Raw genomic sequence first — 20,155 nt, forward strand, 5'->3', positions numbered from 1 at the left:
CTCTTCCCCAAAGGCCACGGCAGCACAAGGAAGGTGCAGAGAAGCTGCTTGGGGACACTTCAGGGCTCACAGTAATGGGCCTGGCTCTGCGCAGCGTTACCAAGGTGGTCGGATGCCGTTCCAGCCTTGAGGAGCTCACATCGCTGTGGGGAGGCACGCGTGGAGCACACAGTGCAGCGTGATGCCCGGAAACCCGGCAGGCATCCTCCACGCCTCCCTTTCTTGTTTCCTTCACCCCACAGTCAAGCCATGAGCCAACCCTGCTGGCTGCACCTTCAAAATACATCCAGGATCCACCCCCTCCTACCATTTCCATCACAGCCCGGAGTCCGAGCTGGCCTCTCCTTTGTCTGAACTCCTGCAGGCGCCCCCTCTGCGGGTTCCCTCCTTCGACTCTTGCCAGCCCAACAGCTGGGACGCTTTGAACAGTGTCATCGGATCATTCATTCCTCTGTGCTGAACCCTCCAGTGGCTCCCATCAGGGTCAGAAATAAGTCAAAGTCCTTCCCACATTCTTGCCCCGGCTTCCTCCCTGACCTCATCTCGCCTGACACTTGCCCGGCTTACTCTGCTCTGGCCAGTGGCTCCCCTGCCGTTTGTTAGACAAACTGGCCGTGGTTCAGTGGTCTTGGGCTCAACATCTCCAGATAGCCACAGGGCTCAGCCCATCGCTTTCATCAACTCCTGCTCAGATGTCACCTCCTTGGAGAGCCTCCCTGATTCCCTTATCCTTTACTTACGCTGCCTTAGGATTCTTCATAGTCTTTTTTTTTTTTTTTTTTTTTTTTGCAGTACGCGGGCCTCTCACTGTTGTGGCCTCTCCCGTTGCGGAGCACAGGCTCCGGACGCGCAGGCTCAGCGGCCATGGCTCACGGGCCCAGCCGCTCCGCGGCATGTGGGATCTTCCCAGACCGGGGCGTGAACCCGTGTCCCCTGCATCGGCAGGCGGACTCCCAACCACTGCGCCATCAGGGAAGCCCCATAGTCCTTTTAATTGCCTGACATACTGTACATGCATTTCCCCCCCATTTAGTGTCTGTCTCCACAAGTAAGTTCCATGAGATCAAGGAGCTTGTCGGCTTCGTCCAACTCTAGAATAGTGTCTTAAACGTAGTCAGGGCTCAGTGACTATTGGGCATTGAATGAATGAATATATATAGAGAGAATCAAGGCTGAAAGAAGCCCAGAAGATGGAACAAACAACTCCATGTGTGGGTGGGTTGGTAGGGGCATCAATGGGTGAGTGGATGGGGGTCATTGGGTGAGGTGACATGGGACATATAGGAGGAGCAGGCAATCTTCAGGGGAAGAAAGAGGGGATGCGACCCCAGGAAAAGCCCCCGGACCTCAAGGGGCTGGCTGTTGACAGGAGCGGAGGAGAAGCTCCTGTGGAGGGAGGACGCTTTGTGCTGTGGCTGAGGCCACGCATCCAGCTGGGAGCCGGCGGGGCAGGTGGCAGAGGAGGAGAGAGTGGGGCCGCTGCCTGTGAAGTGATTATGAGCCCGGACTCTGGAGCCAGTCTGGCTGGGTTCACATCCCAGCCCTGCAGGGAAATCTCTTAAATCACCATTTGAGGTGCTATTAAATCATCTCGCAGGATCTCAGAGCACAGTGCTGGGGTGTTCTCAGAAGCACAAGTTGGAGCTTCAGAGAGACCTAGGCTTCAATCCTGGCCCTGCCTGGTCCTAGCCTGCATAAGAGACTGAATAGTCTCTTTTGGCCTCAGTTCCCATCTCTGAAATGAGAACAATAGTCCCTAATTCACAAAACCTTTGTAACGATGCGGTGAGATGATGTATGTGAAGCCCTTACCTAGGCCTGGCCTGGTACTTGGTCATGGTTGCCAAGGCAACGAGCCTGCTGAATCCAGTGGGATCAGGAGCGTTGGGAGAAAACTTGCTCTTTAAGCTCTTGGTGGGCCTCAGGTGTTCTCCGGATACTTGCTCACCTGTGAGGGCCCACGCCTTCGCTCAGAGACCCTGTCCTCCAGCCCGCTCCTCCCTTCAGGTCCTGAGAGGACCATGCCCCCTCCTGCCTTTGGGCCTTTGCACAGGGCCTTTGCACATACTGACTCCTCTGTCTGGGCTCTTCCTGCCGCCTTTCACCTCATTAACTGAGGCTCGTCTTTTTTTTTTTTAAAGAAGATGTTGGGGGTAGGAGTTTATTAATTAATTAATTTATTTTTGCTGTGTTGGGTCTTCGTTTCTGTGTGAGGGCTTTCTCTAGTTGCGGCAAGCGGGGGCCACTCTTCATCGTGGTGGACGGGCCTCTCACTATCACGGCCTCTCTCGTCGCGGAGCACAGGCACCAGACGCGCAGACTCAGTAGTTGTGGCACATGGGCTTAGTTGCTCCGCGGCATGTGGGATCCTCCCGGACGGGGGCTCGAACCCGTGTCCCCTGCATTAGCAGGCAGATTCTCAACCACTGTGCCACCAGGGAAGCCCTAACCGAGGCTCATCTTGGCTCAAGGTTCACTTCCTCCTCCTGGACCCTCCATGTAGCTCATTTTCATAGAAGTGTGTTCCTTGCCCTTGGACAGCTTATCTTAGGTAATGATTATACATTGATCATAGTCATTAATTTACTATTATCGCTCTCCTCATAGACCGTAGGCTTCAGGAGGGCAGGGACTGTGTCTGGCTTATCTCTGGACTATAGACAGTTCCTAGCAAATAGTAGGTTCTCGATTCAGATGAGGGATGACTCAGGGAAGGTGAAAGGGGCATGCACAACTGTAGCGACCTTATCTTATTCTTATCCTGTTCTTCCCCAAACAAGACTGGGAAGACTGAGGGAGGCACCTTAGCCGTGAACCTCGCAGCATTAGGAGGGATCCCAGTTCTTTTAAAATTTACAACAACAACAATAATAAATAACACATACTCAGCGCTCTAGTCACTATGCTAAGTACTCTGTAGACATTACTTCATTTAATTGAAACGTCATTATTACTGAGTGAGAAAAGCAAGATGCCGAGAAGTGTGTATAATGTGATCCAATTTAAAAAAGATAAACAATGTCCATCCCCCACTCTATATGTAAATGTGTGTACAGGAGTATGTAATTTTATGTTTGCACATGGTTTTATGAACAAGAGTAAAAATATGGAAAAATGCAAACTGGATTGTTAATATGGGTTACCTAGGGGTGTGTTTTGGCTAGTGGGTAGTTTGAGTGGGTGAGGTGGGCGAGTGAGGGAGAAAAAGCCAAGTGCAAAACGGGAAAGTAAAAAGTAAAATTGCACTTAAAAACTCAGTATGCATAATAAGATCGTACTTAGGTATTCATGCAAGATTGTATATGAATGCATATGTAAAAAGAAATAGAAAAATTGGTCCAGAAAGAAAAAAGCACTAGATGCTGGCAAGGGTGCAGTATGGTGGGCACTTTCATAAACTGCTGGTGGGAGTGTAAATTGTTACAAACTGTCTGGAAAGCAACTGGGCAATATATTACCAACAGCCTTAAAAATATTTATATGTTTGGACTCAGTATTTGACTTCCAAGAATTTACCCTGAAGAAATAATCGGAGTTGCAGTCAACCATTTATGTGTAAAATGCATAGCATTCTTGGTAAGAGAGGGAAAAATGGGAATGAACTAAGTAGCCAACAATAAGAGAAAGGTGAAACAGAATGTTATGTCAAAAACTAAATTACAGGGCTTCCCTGGTGGCGCAGTGGTTGAGAGTCTGCCTGCCGATGCAGGGGACATGGGTTCGTGCCCCGATCCGGGAAGATCCCATATGCCGCAGATCGGCTGGGCCCGTGAGCCATGGCCGCCGAGCCTGCGCGTCCGGAGCCTGTGCTCCGCAACGGGAGAGGCCACAACAGTGAGAGGCCCGCGTACCGCAAAAAAAAAAAAAAACAGAAAAAAAAACTAAATTACAGTCTTATGACAGTCCTGTAGACAGGACGACTCTTAGCATCTCCATTTTACAGATGGAAGAAACAGAGGCTCAGGAAGGGGAAGCAAGTTGGCCTTAGTCACCGGCCAGTACGTGGTGCAGCAGGATTCGAACCCCTATGCATTTGCAAAAACGTGAAAATTCCTGCCTTATGAGTAGGCTTGCCAACAAGGTGCATATCTGCTGTTCAAGTCCTTCCCCTGGAGGAAATTGTACAGTTCATTGCTCCAAACGCTTGACATCTTGAGCTGGGACCTGTTCAACCATAACGTGTAGAGGGACCCCCAGAAGGATCATCAAAGTGACTTCACTTTCTTTTTTTAAATTTATTATTTATTTTTGGCCGCGTTGGGTCTTCGTTGCTATGAGCAGGTTTCTCTATTTGCGGTGAGCAGGGGCTACTCTTCGATGCGGTGCGCGGGCTTCTCACTGTGGTGGCTTCTCTTTGAGGCAGAGCACGGGCTCTAGGCGCACAGGCTTTTTGGTAGTTGTGGCATGCGGGCTCAGTAGTTGTGGCGCACCGGCTTAGTTGCTCCATGGTATGTGGGATCTTCCCAGACCAGGGCTCGAATCCGTGTCCCCTGTATTGGCAGGTGGATTCTTAACCACTGCACCACCAGGGAAGTCCTTCACTTTCTTTTTAACGAGATAATATACAGAAAGTCTTTAGTCAGCACCTGACGCAGAGTTAGCACTCATTGTAAACTCTAACTTGTAATTCATGTCATCATTTTTCCTTGGTTAGAGAGGCAGTTGGGAAACTAGGTCTTCTTCTTCCTTGTCATTCTAATTTCTTCTCTCTGGGTTAGCTTGGAAATTGTCCTCTTAGTGGCAGCCCATGAGAGTGTAAATAGTCAAAGCTTTGGAGTCAGATCTGGGTCTGAATTCTGGTGTTGCCTCTCAGCAGCTATGTGATTCCAGACAAATTATTTAACCTCTCTGAGCCACAGTTTCTCCTTTGATCCTGTTTGCCTGACTCAGAGATTTTCAGTGAAGATGAAATTAGATGTCAACTAGCAAGTGCCTGACACAGTTCCTGCCTTGTAGAGGATGTTTATTCAATGTTAGGATGCTTGCCTCTCCAGTTGGAAGGTATGTTCTTCAGCTGAAAGCTTGCTGAGTGGCACTGCTTTGTGAATGGTTTTAGGCCAGGTTGGACCAGGCCAGAGCAAGATGTAAGCTGGGCCAGGGGTACAAACATTATGGCTGGAGCTTTAGAACCCCAGGCTAGAGTTCAAAGTGATGTGCAGGGTAGCAGGGAAAGGGACATGTGTTTACCTGGGCACTAGAGGTTGCAGGCAGGTTTTGAGTCTGACATTTTTGCTTTTGTTGGTACCTAGAGGTCACAGCTGATAAAAGACCAGTGAGAGAGTCTGGCATGAAAGAAAGAGGAGGGATGTGACATTTGGATAAAGACTTGCTGTTGAGAGTGCTCGGATATGTCCTGGGTGAAAAGAACTTATCAGGCCTTGAGGAAAGTAGCATGGTTTCAATCACTTTTTTTTTCTTGTAAAGTCATTTGACTTTGGTTGACCCATTCTCTACACCTCCAGAGGCATAACCAGGTCCAGGCTATGGAGTGGAATGAAGGGATGCAGTTGATGAATGGATGAGTGGATGGATGAATGGATGGATGAACAGGATGGTAGGTGATGGTAGGTGGATGGATGGATGAGATGGTTAGCTAGATGGGATGGATGGGCATTTGGGATGGATGAATAGAGAGATGGGCTATTATATGGGGGTGGTGGATGAATGCATAGATGGCTAGGGTGGAAAGATGAGGATTGACCAATAGGCTGGTAAAGTGGAAGGTGGAAGGATAGATGGGATAGATGGGCTGGGTGAACGGATTGGATGAATAAATGGAAAGATGAATGACTAAATGGAAGGACTGACTTGACAGATAATACAGATGAAATGTGTTGGTTGAATGAAAAGACTGAGGGAATGGGTGATGAGTAGATTCATGGGATGGGAAGATTTATGAGTGTTTGGATAGATGAATGGATAAAAGAAAGGACCCAAGGATGTGTGGATGGAAGGATGATTGGATAATGGTTGGATCAGGGTTTTTGTAATTTATTGTTCAAGCAAACCTGTTCGGGGACTGTCTGGTTGAAGGTGGAGATAAAGGCTGACGGGAGAATAAAATATCTTGGCTTCTTAGAGGGACCGCCTGGGGATAGGAATCTGGACTCCTCTGCATCACTCTCTTATCAATTCCCATGACGTCCTTAGTGAAAACTCTGTATCGGGCCTAGAACACCAACGCAGACTGTGTTCACATACCTCTGTGTCTATTCTAATGCACACACAGAGTTTTATTGACTCTGACATGCAAATACGAGATATGTCCACACTGGCGTTTACTCTCATATGTAATTTGTAATGGAGATGGTCTGTTTGTTCTCTGCTGGAAACCAAATGAGATTCAATGGCTAACAGTCCACAGCACACCCAGTTGGGTGGGATGGGCCAAGAAGAAGGAAAATCAAGTGGCCCAGGGGCCTTTGCCTTGTTCAATGGATGTGGCGTTTTATTCTTTGTTAAACAAGGAATTTATTTCGAAGGCCACCAGTTCAGCGCAACAGAGTTTTTAGTTGTTCTTTACCAAAGCAAGCTGGGTGGCTAAAGATAAAACACAGAAGAGATCTCCCAGGTTCTCAGTTGGGGGTCTGAATAGTCTCTAGGATACAGTTACCCAAATAATCTACTTTTCCTCTTCTCCCAGCCATGCTGCTTACTTGCTCTTTCTCTTTGTTGTAATTTAATTAGTTATAACTACTTTTCAATCACTATAAAAGTAGTGTATCCTCAGGGCCAAAATTCAAACAGCATAGAAGGGCATTTGGTGAAAAAGGTCTTCTCCCCACCACAGGTCCCCTAGTCCCACTTATTCTAGAGATTTTCAAATTCATAAGTAGAAATATGACACAAACTCTTTTGTGAGAACCCGTTTATGACACAAACAAATGGGTTCATTCTAGGTATAGCAAATATACTATCCTGTAGCATGCTTTTTCTCTTGACAATATCTCTCATACATCTTTCTGGGTAGGCATATATTAATTCATCTCATTCTTATTAATGATTGCACAGTATTTCACAAATTACCATAAATGAGTAAATCAGTCCCTTATTATTTAGGCTTTTTCTAGTTTTTGGCTCCCCCACATAACACCACAATAAAATAGTTGTGTGTGTGTGTGTGTGAGAGAGAGAGAGAGAGATTTCAACATGAATGAACTAGTCTATAGAATGGATTTAGTGCCTCAATAGATACATGAATTTATGCTGATAAAACTGCTAAATGACATTAATTTAAATACTACAAATAGTATTGGAGAGTTCTTGGTTTCTCTACATCTTAGAGTGCATCAGAATCAGCTAGAGGGCTTGTAAAAGTACAGATTTCTGGGCCCAAGAGTTTTCTGATTCAGTAGATCTGAGATGGAGTATGTCTGGTACTGTACTGAGAATTTGCATTTCCAACAAGTTCCCAGGTGATGCTAATATGCTGGTCCAGGAACTACTGCTCTGTACCTTTCCAACAACTTTTAAAAACTTGCCAATCTGATATATATCAGGTATCTGATTATTATATTTCTTTAATTATAAATGAAATTGCTCATCTTTTCATGTTTCTAAGTTACTTTATCTCTCTTTGTGCAAACTGTCTGTTCATGGACTTTGCTCATCTTGCTAGTTTTCTATGGCATTGTTCATATTTTTTCTTATTGATTTATAAGAACTTTTTGCATATGAAGGACATTGGCTCTTTATCTGTAATAGTGTGGCAAGTCTTTTCCCCAGTTTGGAGTTTGTTTTTAGGTTCTGTGATTCTTTCCTTCCTTCCTTCCCTCCCTCCTTCCTTTCTTCCTTCCTCTCTTTTCTTTCTTTCCTTGTACATATAGAGGTTCTACATTTTTATGCAATCAGATTGTCAATGTTCTGGCTTTCTACTTTTGTGTTATACTTAGAGAAAGGTCTTTCTCACTTAAAGATTATATAAAAGTTAACAATGAATACGTGTTAATGCTTGTTTTCTTCTAATCTAAAATAGGTCAGCAAGTGTTACTATGGCAGTGTAGTAATTACTTAATTAAAAATGAAAATGTGAAGTCTTCACATTTCTGAATTAACCTGAAGGGATCTTTTCAGCCTCTTCATTCCTTGGGTTTGTAAGAGAGAAAAGAAACTCCCATTTGATGATTTCCTCCTCTTTTGGCTATTGCTGTGATGAGATGAGATTAAAAAAAAAAAGTTTGAAGTTTGAGGGCAAAGTGTGTAGGCTGTTTTCAGACAAACAAATGTTTCTAAAGTGATGGAGGCACAGAGAAAACCATGGAGGCCGCAAGCATGAGGTAGCAGAGCAAACAAAATCTCCCTCCCCTTCTGACAGTCTGTCTACTTTCCTGTGAAACACTCCTGTCCCCGGGCATGCCTTCTTCCACTGAGCTGCAAGGCTTTCCATTGGAAAAGAGGAACGGGAATGAGGGATTGTGAAACAGGCTTTTATACAACCTGTAATAATGTATGCATCGATAATCATGGGCTGACTGAATTAAGGGAACCATCGTGATTTGGAAAGGATTGCCTATTCTATTATTCACACAACTTCACATGCAGGGTTTTGGAACAAGGTCCTGGATGCTGAGACAACATCCTTAGCCAGCCACTGTACCAGCTTCAGAGGAACTGGCAGCCTAGTGGACAGCTAGACATGGTCACAAGTGATACTTGTAAAAAGGGAGAGAGGTGCTAATGGAAGGTGCTAGCTTGTACAAAGGCAGGAACCACATCTTATCTATCATTCTGTCCCAGGACCTAGCACAGCACCTGACACGTAGGGGCTCAACCAATGTTTGATGACTGAATGAATAAGTTTGGGGGCAGAGAGGAGTGAGCAAAGAACTGCCCGGGGAGGTAACAAAGGAGGAGATATTTGAGTCTTAACAGGAGGAAGTGTTACAGAAAGAAGTGGGTAATAAGCAAGGTGGGTCTCTGTGGGTGCCACCCCCTGCTCAGCAGGGCTCAGGGTGAATTCTGTAATGTCACGTGGCAGGGGTGAAGGTATAGGCTTTTTTGGGGAAAGGGAATGATGACAGAGTCAGGGTCAGCAAGAGGGCCCACAGTGCTGTGCCTGACATCAGTGGGGGTCTGTGTTCCAGGGGAGGGGGCCACCCTTGTCTGTTGCTCTTCCTCCTTGCAGGTCAAGCACGTGAGCCACCTTATCGGTGAAGGGACAAGCTGCTTGGGAGTGGGCTGTTTATAAGATTTGTCTAGGAAGGCCGGCTGTCCTGCACCTGGGAAATGTGCAACCTGTGGGAAGTTGGAGTCCCCCTTGTCCCTTGGGAGGCTGAGCTTGGGTGCTCCTGGTCCCACCTAGCTCATGGTTCAGGGGACCCCAAGTGAGCACCCAGAGATGTTGTCAGAAAATCCTGATGCTTGTGTCACATCGGGGAAGGGCATTCTGGGCTGAGAGAGAGCTTGTGCAAAGACTGAGAGGTGCGCCCTGGCCCATCTGAAAATCAGAAGGACGGTTTAGGCCTGAAAGGGAACGAGCAGCTTGGTGATGGTGGGCTTCCTGGACCCACTTTTTCCTGCGCTGTGCTCGCACACAGGGAGGCCTGGGCCGGGCAGCTAGGGGTGGGGGCAGAGTGAGTCTGTGATTTCACCTGCTCTTCACTTTCTACCGTTCCTGGTGGTGGGCAGGCCCCTCCAAGCTGGGTGCTGGAGGTGGAGTGGAGGGAGAAGTTTCAGGATGCTGAGGCCAAGCCTAGTCTAGGCGCAGTCCTGGGGAGGGCAGGATGGAGACATCCCCAGGCCAGGCTGACCTGTATAAATAACTTGCAAGATATAGTCACTCATTTGTTTATTTAAAAAAATTTAAGACATGACCTCCACCATCCCCCATCCCCCTCCACTGCCCCAGTGGAGCAGGCAGAACTTTGATTCTGCGTCAAGTACTGCCACTACCACACAGCTGGCTGTGTCACCCAGGGCGAGTTATTTCCTCTTTCTGCACCTCAGTTTCCTCATCTGTAAAGTGGGGTTATCATAGCCCCTGTCTCATAGGACGGTTGGGAAGGTGAAATGAGAACGTGAGCTTGGAAAGACTCAGCACATGCAAGTGCTTACAGAGTTTGTTAACAAAAGTGGAGCATCCACTGGTGAGGTCAGAGGTAGGGGGACACTGGGGGAGGGGTGCAAAACTCTGGGCAGAAAAGGACAGGCGCCATATTTCAGATATGCATCTATTGAGCACCTACTGTGTGCTGTATCTAGTGGGTAGGTACATAAAGGAGAATCAAACCATGCCTGTTCTTGAGTCTGAGGTAGGATGACATTTGTTTGTCTTTTACACCAGGAACCAAGCGCTGTGGATATGCAGAGGTGGGGCCCAGGGTGGGTCTCCTGGGGATGTGGCCTTTGCAAACATTGCTCACTAAGAGTTGGAATGTGGCCTCTGTAGTCTGGAATCATCAGAGAAGGCCTCTTGAGAGAGGATCCTGTGAATGGGTGGGAAGGTAGGAGGTAGTCCAGAGGCAGGGAGGGCTTTGGGGGTAGAAGTGGGGCAGCGTGAGTCCTTAAAACCCTTTTTGTCTCTCTCCAGGGAAAAGAGCTCCCTGGCTGCTCTGCCTGCTTCCCCACTGTGTGCACCTGTGTTCATTCTTCACACAGCATCCGCAAACATGCAGATCAGACTAGGTCACCCCTCCCGCCACGTGCACACGGTTAAACCCATCCTGATTTGGTCTGGCCTTGATCTACCCCATCTCATCTCCCGCCACTCCTGCTGCCTTCTCTCCACCCAGGAGTGCTGTTACGTTGAAAACAACAAGCTTGTTCCTGTCTTCAGGCACTTCTGCCTGCTCTTCCCTCTGCCTGGAATGCTCTTACCCCAGATCTGCCATGGCTCACTCTTACTCCGCCTTCGGGTCTCTGCTCCCCGAGTGATGCCCTCAGAGGTGGACCACTGCAGATGAAGCTCCGCCCCACCACCTTCTTCATAGCTCTGATCACGCTCGCTCTGTCATTTGCTTACTGCTTACTTGCTTCCATCCTGTGTGAGGACGCGCATGGGGAATTTGCACTGCCAGTGCCTACAGCGGGCTTGACACACAGCGCTCAATAAACACTTATCAATTGCGTGAATGAAAGACACAAGGGTGGGTGGAAGAGAAAAAGTGAGTGGTAATTAATGTTCATTGAGCTCCCTGTGCCTGGTGTTTCACATCCATAATCTCATTTAATCTTCCCAGCAGGCCCGTGAGGGAGCTATTATTATCCTTCCCTTACAGGTGAGGGAGCTGAGGCTCAGAGAGGTTGAGCAGGGTGCCCAGTGTCACACAGCCAGCAAGTGATAGAGTGGGGCTGTGAATTCAGGTCTGTCTGACCCCATAGGCTGAGCTCATCCTCACCGCTGTGCTGCGGGATGCTTGGTGTGTGCGTGCTGGGAGCAGGGAGTGGGCTCGACTGGCCTTGGAAAGCGTGTGTGTCTGTGATAGTGGGGGGGCAGTGCAGATAAAATTGTAACTGTCATGGGCTCTTTTAAATTCCCCCATCCATGTACTCTCATCTTTGTGTGTAAACACAATTTCACCAGACACACACAGCCCTCTGCCACTCACAAACACGGCGCCAGGTGGAATAGACACACAGATTCTTCCAGAAGGCTGTGGGTGTTCTGGTGGAGGGAGGGGGCCCCCTGAGCCCTCCATCTGAGATGGTGGATAGACAGCCTGAGGGTGTGGGGTGTGCACCTGTATACTGAAGAGCCGTGTGCATGTGGTAGAAACATGTGAGCTCCGAGTCCAAAGACAGTGTGGGAGAAAGGATGTCCACAGCCTGGCGTGGAGCAGAAGTGAAGCCAGGGAGCGGCTGAGGTCGGCTGCTGAGAAGGTGGTAAAAACATGCCGCTTCCCCAGAGGGACGAACCAAGAACCGCGACCAAGGGCAAACTGAGGTAACGGCCGGCCATGCAGGGCTGGGCACAGGAGAGCCTGGGAACCAGAGGCACGGCGGGTGGGTGGAACGATGGCAACGCTCAGCCCTGCGAGGCTTCTTTAGAAGCTGGAGACCTCCCGCCCTGCAGCAGCCCCTTTCATTCCATGTCCAGCCCTTGAATGACGGTCCCCCGAGACCCTCAACCTTTAGTCCTCTGCTGCCCCTGCTGCACACGGCCCGGGCTGAGTTGCACACTTCATTTCTCGGACTGCAAATCCTGCTGCTGCTGCGTCCAAGCCCTGAGCCCAGCCCGGCTTAGCCCTCCTTCTTCTGGCTGCCCTGTGAGCTCCTGACTGAGTCCTGAGAGTGGATGTTCCAAGACACAAATTCCCGGGTCCAACACAAGATGACCCGGCCAGTACCCTGCTGAGAACATACAGACCATCAAGGATGGGCTTCTCCCAAGTCCTGCCACCCTTCCTGCCTGTCCCCTGCACCTGCGGCCACTCCTCCACTCCCTGGGGAAGAGGGGCGTCGCTCCTGTCGTCTTCAGTTCCCAGACCTGTGATCCCACCCTTCTCTCTCTCTCTCCTCTGGGAGTCGGCTCTTCTCTCCCCTTCACTGCTCCCATTTTATTTTTCTTCTCCGCTGACTTTACTCTTTAAAATATGTTCAAAATGAAAAGGGGGCTGTCTCTGGGCCCTGAACTCGTCTGGCTACTGCCCTCTCCTTCTCCCATGGAAGGCCAAGCTGCTCCCAGTGGCCACAGTCAGTCTCCAGCTCTTCCCAATTACCTCGCGCGGGGCCTGCGTGTTTGGTGACGCTGACAGCCTTTGTCACGAGGCTGGGGACTCGTGGGTCCTCTTGGTTCCCAGTCCACATCCCTCTCTTTATTTTATTTATTTTTTTTTGCGGTACGCGGGCCTCTCACTGTTGCGGCCTCTCCCGTTGCGGAGCGCAGGCTCCGGACGCGCAGGCTCAGCGGCCATGGCTCACGGGTCCAGCCCTTCCGCGGCATGTGGGATCTTCCCGGACCGGGGCACGAACCCGTGTACCCTGCATCGGCAGGCGGACTCTCAACCACTGCACCACCAGGGAAGCCTGGTATGTTATTATTATTTTTAGCGGTACGCGGGCCTCTCACTGTTGTGGCCTCTCCCGTTGTGGAGCACAGGCTCCGGACGCGCAGGCTCAGCGGCCATGGCTCACTGGCCCAGCCGCTCCGCGGCATGTGGGATCTTCCTGGACCGGGGCACGAACCCGTGTCTCCTGCATCGGCAGGCGGACTCTCAACCACTGCGCCACCAGGGAAGCCCAACATCCCTCTCTTTATTGTTGCCTTTTCTGCCCCTGACTTGGTCTCCCTGTGCGTTGTCTGTCTCTGTCACTTCCATCCTTTCTTGTTTTTCTCTCTCCTCTTCTGTCTCCCTCTTTCTCGCGCTCCCTCGCTGGGTCTGCCTTTGCGTCTTTTTTTCCATCTGCCCGTTTTCCCTTTGAGTCTCTGGTTTTCTTTGTCATTGTCTTTCTGTCTTTCTACCTTTCACTAGGGTGTCGGGCCATAGATGAAGGGGATCCCAGTGGGTCCTGAGATGCCCCCTCAAGAGCCTCTCCTGGGGCCTGGACAGGAGCAACATAGGTCTGGCTGTTCTGGGGCCTGACACGGTGGCCCTCCTGGAGGCAGTGCCCTCCAGGCAGCAATGGGGCCAGGAGAGAGTCCATATCTGTGTGGCTCTGTGGAGGTGTGCAAATAGCGGGGGCCTGGGGCACTTCCATTTAGCGTAATTACATTCTTCCTGCCGACAGTTCCCACCATGGTCTCAATTGGACGTGACATTCTTATTAAATAACTTCACCAGTAACTAGTAATAGCACAGTCCTTACTTGCTGACCTAAATTGCTCGATGCTGTTTTGGTAAGCAGCAATGGTGCCGCAGGCCTTCTTGCAGGATGGCCTGCCAGATCGCCGCCAGCACCTACACACACATGCACACACGTGTGTGCATGACTAGGGCTGATGGGAAGTGTGCGTGCCCCGCCTGGGCACAGCCTACATGCATGTGCCCGGGGGTGCTTGGGAGGGCTGCACCCCCTCTCCAAACCAGGGAGTCCTGGATGCCTGATGGCCCAACAATCCCAGGCAAGGATGACTCTTCCTAGCCTGGTTGCCACAGAGTAGAGATTCAGCTTCCAAAGGATCTCCTGATTCTCTGTCCCTTTCCCTACCCTGCTCCAGCCTCTGTGCGTTCATATCTTCCTTCCCCTGCCTCTGCAGTCTTCTTCCCTCCCTTTTCCTCCAGGTGAAATTGTATTCATCCCTTAAGGCCCAGCTGATGTCACCTCCTCCAAGAAGCCATCTCTGATTCCACCGTAGTGGCATTAATCACCCCCTGACCTCTCCTGCTTTACTGTGTCTGGTCTGGCACTATATTCAGGTGTGTTAGCTGAAGATAGAATTGCCCTTTGAGCAACAGACCATAATTTAGTTAAAGGCAGGGATTGGGTCATAACCATTTCTGATGATGTACCCACCCACTCCCGTAGCAAGGCTCCCTGAGTGTTCACTGAATGGAAGTGAATTCAGGTTTATGGGGAGAGGGGTACGGCTGGAAACTGAGAGGTAGTAGTGGTGGGTTTTTCCACAAAGATGAAACACTTGCAAGGCTCCTAGTCTTTGTTTTTATTTTCCATCCTGACAAAAAAATAAAAATGTGAGGTGTTCACTCTCGCAGAACAAATGGAACTGTGACTTCGGTTTCACAATTTACGGGGCTGATTTTGTCTGCTTTTGACAGTTCTGTCATGTTCCTGACAGTTACAATTTGGTTTCTCTCTGGGACCTCAGGATGATAAGTTGGGATGCCAAGCCTGCATTGATCCATTGAGGGAGCATATAGCCCCTTTGGGTTTCTCCCCATTCTGTGCTTATGAATTTGGAGTTCTGAGCAAGCCAGGGGAGGATGGATGGGGAGGATATAAGGCCATGTGAATGTGTGTGGGTGACTGTGTGCTGGGGGAGGGGTGTCACACAGATCGTCTGACGCAGGTTGCATCGGAGGACATGAGCAGTGCCCACCTGGACTTCCCCAGACCTCCTCCCCACAGCTGCTTAGTCTCCCAGAGGACTCCCCTGCCCTCCTGTACCCGCTCCTTCCTCCCCAATCCACCCACGAGTCTGCAGTGTGTCTTCCGAACTTGACATGAGCTTTCAAACAGAGCGCTCATGGCTGATTTTTCTCCGGATCCTTGACATGCAACATGTGACCACAAAAAGCATCAGTACATGTGTACTGAGTGCATGATGAATGGATGGATGGGTGAATGAATGAATGAGTGGTTCTGTCTTCTATAGCATGTTGTTTCCTTCCCTGACCTGAGCACGGAATGTTGAGTCTGTCTTAGATTTGAATCCTAGGTCCCCTGCACACTGGCTGAGTGATTTTGGAAGATTCTTTTGCCTTTGAGAAGCTGGTTTCCATTTATAATATCAAGAACAGAATCCAAGCTTGCCTGGATTGTTGTTGAGGTGAAATGCACGAGGGGCCATACAGTGTGTAGTGGTTAAACTCATAGGCTCTGGACTCAAACTGCCTGCGTTCACATCCTCACTCAGCTACTTCCTGGCTGTGTGACCTTGGGCAGCTTCGTTTGTGTGCCTCAGCCTGCTCGTCTGTGTACATGGGGTAACAGGGGTACCTACTTCTCAGGGACGTTGGGAAGATTATATGAGGCAAAGCATTTAAAGCAGGGCCCGGCATATAGCAAGTGCCCTGGACATGTGTGATAGAGCATCTCGGCTGAGTCACAGCTGAGATTCAGATATAAAAGCATTTAGGAATCAGGCTGTACCCTTCCTAGTGGGGCTCTCTGTCCCCTGTTCAGATGTCTCCTTACATCTCATGGAGCTTTTAGGGCGACTGGCCCCACTCTGGTTTGTGTGGGGTTTAGGAATTTCATGAGGAAGAACTTGAATCCTGAGCACAGATGGGGTTTAGAGATATGTAGACCCCAGTCCAGTGGGAAGTGGGGAGCTCCATGAATATTAAAGTGCTGGGTTAGATAAAGGGGTACCAGAGAGAAGACTCACTGTGAATGAGTAAGGGACCAGACAGGGACCCATAGCTTGAGGGTCAAGAGAAAGCAGGGGTTCTGGATCAAGGACAATCAAATACGTCTCCAGACATTGCGAAATGTCCCCTGGGAGGCAAAATCACAAGCATCTGAGAACCACTGTTTTACTAGACCTTTAGAGGATGACAGCTCCCTCCCAGCTGGAAAGAGAAGTGAGAAGGGGAAGTCAGGAGGTGGGAAAAATAGAAAGGTTCCTTCCAGCTGCCTACGAGTGTTCATATGCTCTTGCACATCCCAGAGCAGGGTGGGCCAGTGTCAACACATGGCTCTCAGCAGACCCTCAGCAGCAGTAGTGAAGTTTCGGTGGCCCCCAAGGTGGTCAAGGGAGGGCACAGCAGCTGGGTGAGGACTGCAGGGTCCAGGGCAGTGGCTCTGCTTCCATGTGAGTTAGTGCCCTTGGAGGGTCCTTGAGCTCCGGTTCTCAGCCTTGGCTGCATGTTGCTGGGGTCCCACTTGCAGATGTTCTAAGTTACATGGTCTGGGTGGGGGGCCTGGGCATTCATTAGGAGTCTACAAAGCTTCTCAAGTGCCACAAGGTTGAGAACCAGCCACTGTAAGCTAGGCTTTGCATCAGAATCACCTGGAAGCTTATTAGAAATGCAGATCCTCAGGCCCCACCCAGCCCTATTGATTGCCCGAGTGGTTGGTACACACATGGAAATTTGAGAAGCACCGACCTGGGGTATGAAAAGTGGGAAAAAAGGACATTTCAGCCTGGCAGGTGGAGTCTATTGATTCAGCACCTTTAAGGAAAAACAGTTACATCAAACTGGCAAGAGCTAGTGGGCGTAGTCTTTTTTCTTTTGCTGAACCAGAAGGGACCAGGGGCAGCAGACCCTTCAGTGGATGGGTCTTCCCCATCTCTCATACACTGGAGGCTGGTCTGGCTGCCTCCACAAGCCCAAGCAAAAGAATTCTGCTCATCCCAGTCTGTTCTTGTCTTCCTTCTCCTTTTCTCTCTTTACCAAGAAGATGGATGGATGCAGAACAGATGCCTCAGGCTTCAGATGCCCCATCTCGCTGACCCCATCTCCACATTCTTTCATTCATTCATCCATCAAATAGCCATCGTGCATCTACCATAAACCACATACTCTTCTAGACTCTGAGGATTCAGTGATAAACAAGAAAGAAAGAAAAAAAATTCCTGCCCACAGGGAGCTTGCCTGTCTGGTTATTTGCAGGCAATAAACAGATAAGAAGTAAATATATAACATTAGGTTGAGTAGGGATAAGCTCTCTGAAGAAAAATAAAGCAGGGGAAGGGTGGTTGGAAAGGCCTCTCTGAGCTTATGGAAGGAGGAGGACATTGACTTTTTTTCTCTAGTTGGAAGGGGTGAAATTAGTCACTGATTGATGGCTGTCCTGCCTTCCTCACTGTCCGTATAAATCTTACCCAAACTCCCAAGCCCCCCACCTTTTCTATATTATGGTAAAAAACATATAGCATAAAATTTACCATCGTAACCATTAGGAAAATGTTCAGTACAGTAGTGTTAACCACCTTGTTATGCAGCAGATCTCTGAACTTGTTCATCTTCCAGAGCTGAAGCTCTTTACGCATTGAACAGCAATTCCCTTTCCCCCCCTTCCCCCAGCCCCTGGCAACCACCATTTTTAAGAGTTTGACTAATTTAGATACCTCACATAAGTGAAGTCTTGCAATATTTGTCTTTTTGCGACTGGCTTATTTCACTTAGTATAATTTTCTCAAGGTTCATTCATATTGTAGCATATTACAGGAATTCCTTTTTAAGGCTGCATAATATTTCATTATACGTATATACCACATTTTATTTATCCATTCGTCTCTTGCTGGACATTTAGGTTGATTACATTTCTTGGCTATTGTGAATAATGCTCCAATGAACATAGGTGTGCAAATATCTCTTTGAGATTCTGATTTCAGTTCTTACCCAAAAGTAGGATTGCCGGATCATATGGTAATTCTATTTTTAATTTTTTGAGGAACCTCCATACTGTTTTCCACAGCAGCTGCACCACTTTGTGTTCTCACCAACACTGCACAGGAGTTCCAATTTCTCCATACCATCACCAACACTTATTATCTTTTTTTTTTTTCCTAGTGGCCATGCTGATGGTGTGAGGTGCTATCTTACTGTGGTTCTGATTTGTACTTCCCTGATGATAAGTGATGTTGAGCATCTTTTCATATGTTTATTGGTAATTTGTATATCTTTGGAGAAATGGCTATTCCAGTCTTTTGCTCATTTTTTTAATGAGATTATTTGGTTTTAGGTTGCTGAGTTGTAGGAGTTCTTTATATATTGTGGATATTCATCCCTTGTCAAATACATGGTTTGCAGGTATTTTCTCCCATTCTGTAGGTTGCTATTTCACTCTGTTGATTGTTTTCCTTGGTGTTCAGAAGTTTTAACATTTGATGTTGTCCCATTTGTCTATTTTTGCTTTTGTTATGTCCAGTAAATCACAGCCAAATCCAGTGTCATAAAGCTTTTCCCCTGCATTTTCTTCTGGGAGTTTTATAGTTTCAGGCTTTACATTATATCTTTAATTCATATTGAGTTAATTTTTGTATATTGTGTAAGGTTAGGGTCCAAAATCATCTTTTACATGAGGATATCCAGTTTTCCCAGCACCCTTTTGTCGAAGAGACTATCCTTTCCCCATTGTGTATCCTTGGCACCCCTGTTGAAAATCATTTGACTGTATATGTGAGGGTTGATTTTTGGGCTCCCTATTCTATTCCATTGGTCTGTATGTCTGCCTTTATGCTAGTACCATTACTGATTTGAGTACTGTAACTTTGAAATAGGTTTGAAATCAGGAGATGTGAAACTTCCAGTTTTATTTTTACTTCTCACAATTTTGGGGGCGGGTATTTGGAGTCCTTTGAGATACTATATGTTTAAGGATTTTTCCCCCTATTTTTGGCAAAAACAAAAACAAAAACAAACACTGGGATTTTGAATTGAATTGAATTGAATCTGTGGATTGCTTTGAGTAGTGTGGCCATTTTAACAATATTAAGTCTTCTAATTCATGAACATAGGATGTCTTTCTGTTTATTGTGTTTTCTTTAATTTCTTTCAGCAATGTTTTATAGTTTTCAACGTGTAAGTCTTTTGCCTCTTTGGTTAAGTGTATTCCTAAGTATTTTATTTTATGGAGTTATTGTAAATGAAATTATTTTCTTAATTTCCTTTTTGAATTGTTATTTTTAATGTATAGAAACACAATTAATTTTCGTGTGTTGATTTTGTATCCTGCAACTTTGCTGAATTTATTAGTTCTAACTTGTGTGTGTGTGTGTGTGTGTGTGTGTTTGTGTGTATTTGAAGGCTTTAGGCTTTAGGCTTTGGTACATATAAGATTATGTCATCTGTGAACAGAGATAATTTTACTTCTTCCTTTCCAGTTTGGATGCCTTTTATTTCATTTTCTTGCCTAATTGCTCTGGCTAGCATTTCCAGTACTACGTTGAATGGAAATGGTAAGAGAGGGTACCTTGCCTTGTTCCTGATCTTGGAGGGAAAGTTTCAGTTTTTCTCCATTGAGTATGATGTTAGCTGTGGGTTTTTCATATATGCCTTTTATTGTGTTGATGTAGTCCTAGTTATGTGTGTGTTTTTATTATGAAATATTGAATTTTGTCAGTGCTTTTTCTGCATTAATTGAGATGATCAGGTTTTTTTTAACCTTTGTTCTCTTAATGTGGTGTATTACCTTGATCAATTTTTGCATGTTCAACCATCCTTGTTTTCCAGAAATAACTCCCACTTGGTCATGATATATAAACCTTTTAATGTGTTGTTGAATTCAGCTTGCTAGTATTTTGTTGAGCATTTTTGCATCGATATTTAGCAAGAATATAGGTCTATAGTTTTCCTGTAGTATATTTGTCTGATTTTTATATTGGATCAAAATCATAATAGGGCCTCATAAAATGAGTTTGGAAGTATTCCCTCTTCTTTTTGGAAGAATTTGAGGAGGACTGGTGTTAATTCTTATTTGGTAGATAAGAGTGTTTGGTAGAATTCTCCAGTGAAGCCACTGGGTCTGGGCTTTTCTTTGTTGAGAGGTTTGTTGATTACTGATTCAACCTGCTTACTAGTTATAGGTCTGTTTAGACTTTTTACTTCTTTATGATTCAGTCTTGGTAGCTGTATGTTTCTAGAAATTT

General features: G+C 47.3%; 1 protein-coding gene across 1 annotated transcript in view; it reads left to right on the top strand.

Annotated features, from left to right (window-relative positions):
• Nucleotides 1-20,155, top strand: part of CSMD2 (CUB and Sushi multiple domains 2) — a 669,690-nt gene that overhangs the window by 21,019 nt on the left and 628,516 nt on the right. The gene's annotated exons all lie outside the window — the stretch shown is intronic.

This window comes from Lagenorhynchus albirostris, chromosome 2, assembly GCF_949774975.1.
Source record: "Lagenorhynchus albirostris chromosome 2, mLagAlb1.1, whole genome shotgun sequence".
NCBI lineage: Eukaryota > Metazoa > Chordata > Mammalia > Artiodactyla > Delphinidae > Lagenorhynchus > Lagenorhynchus albirostris.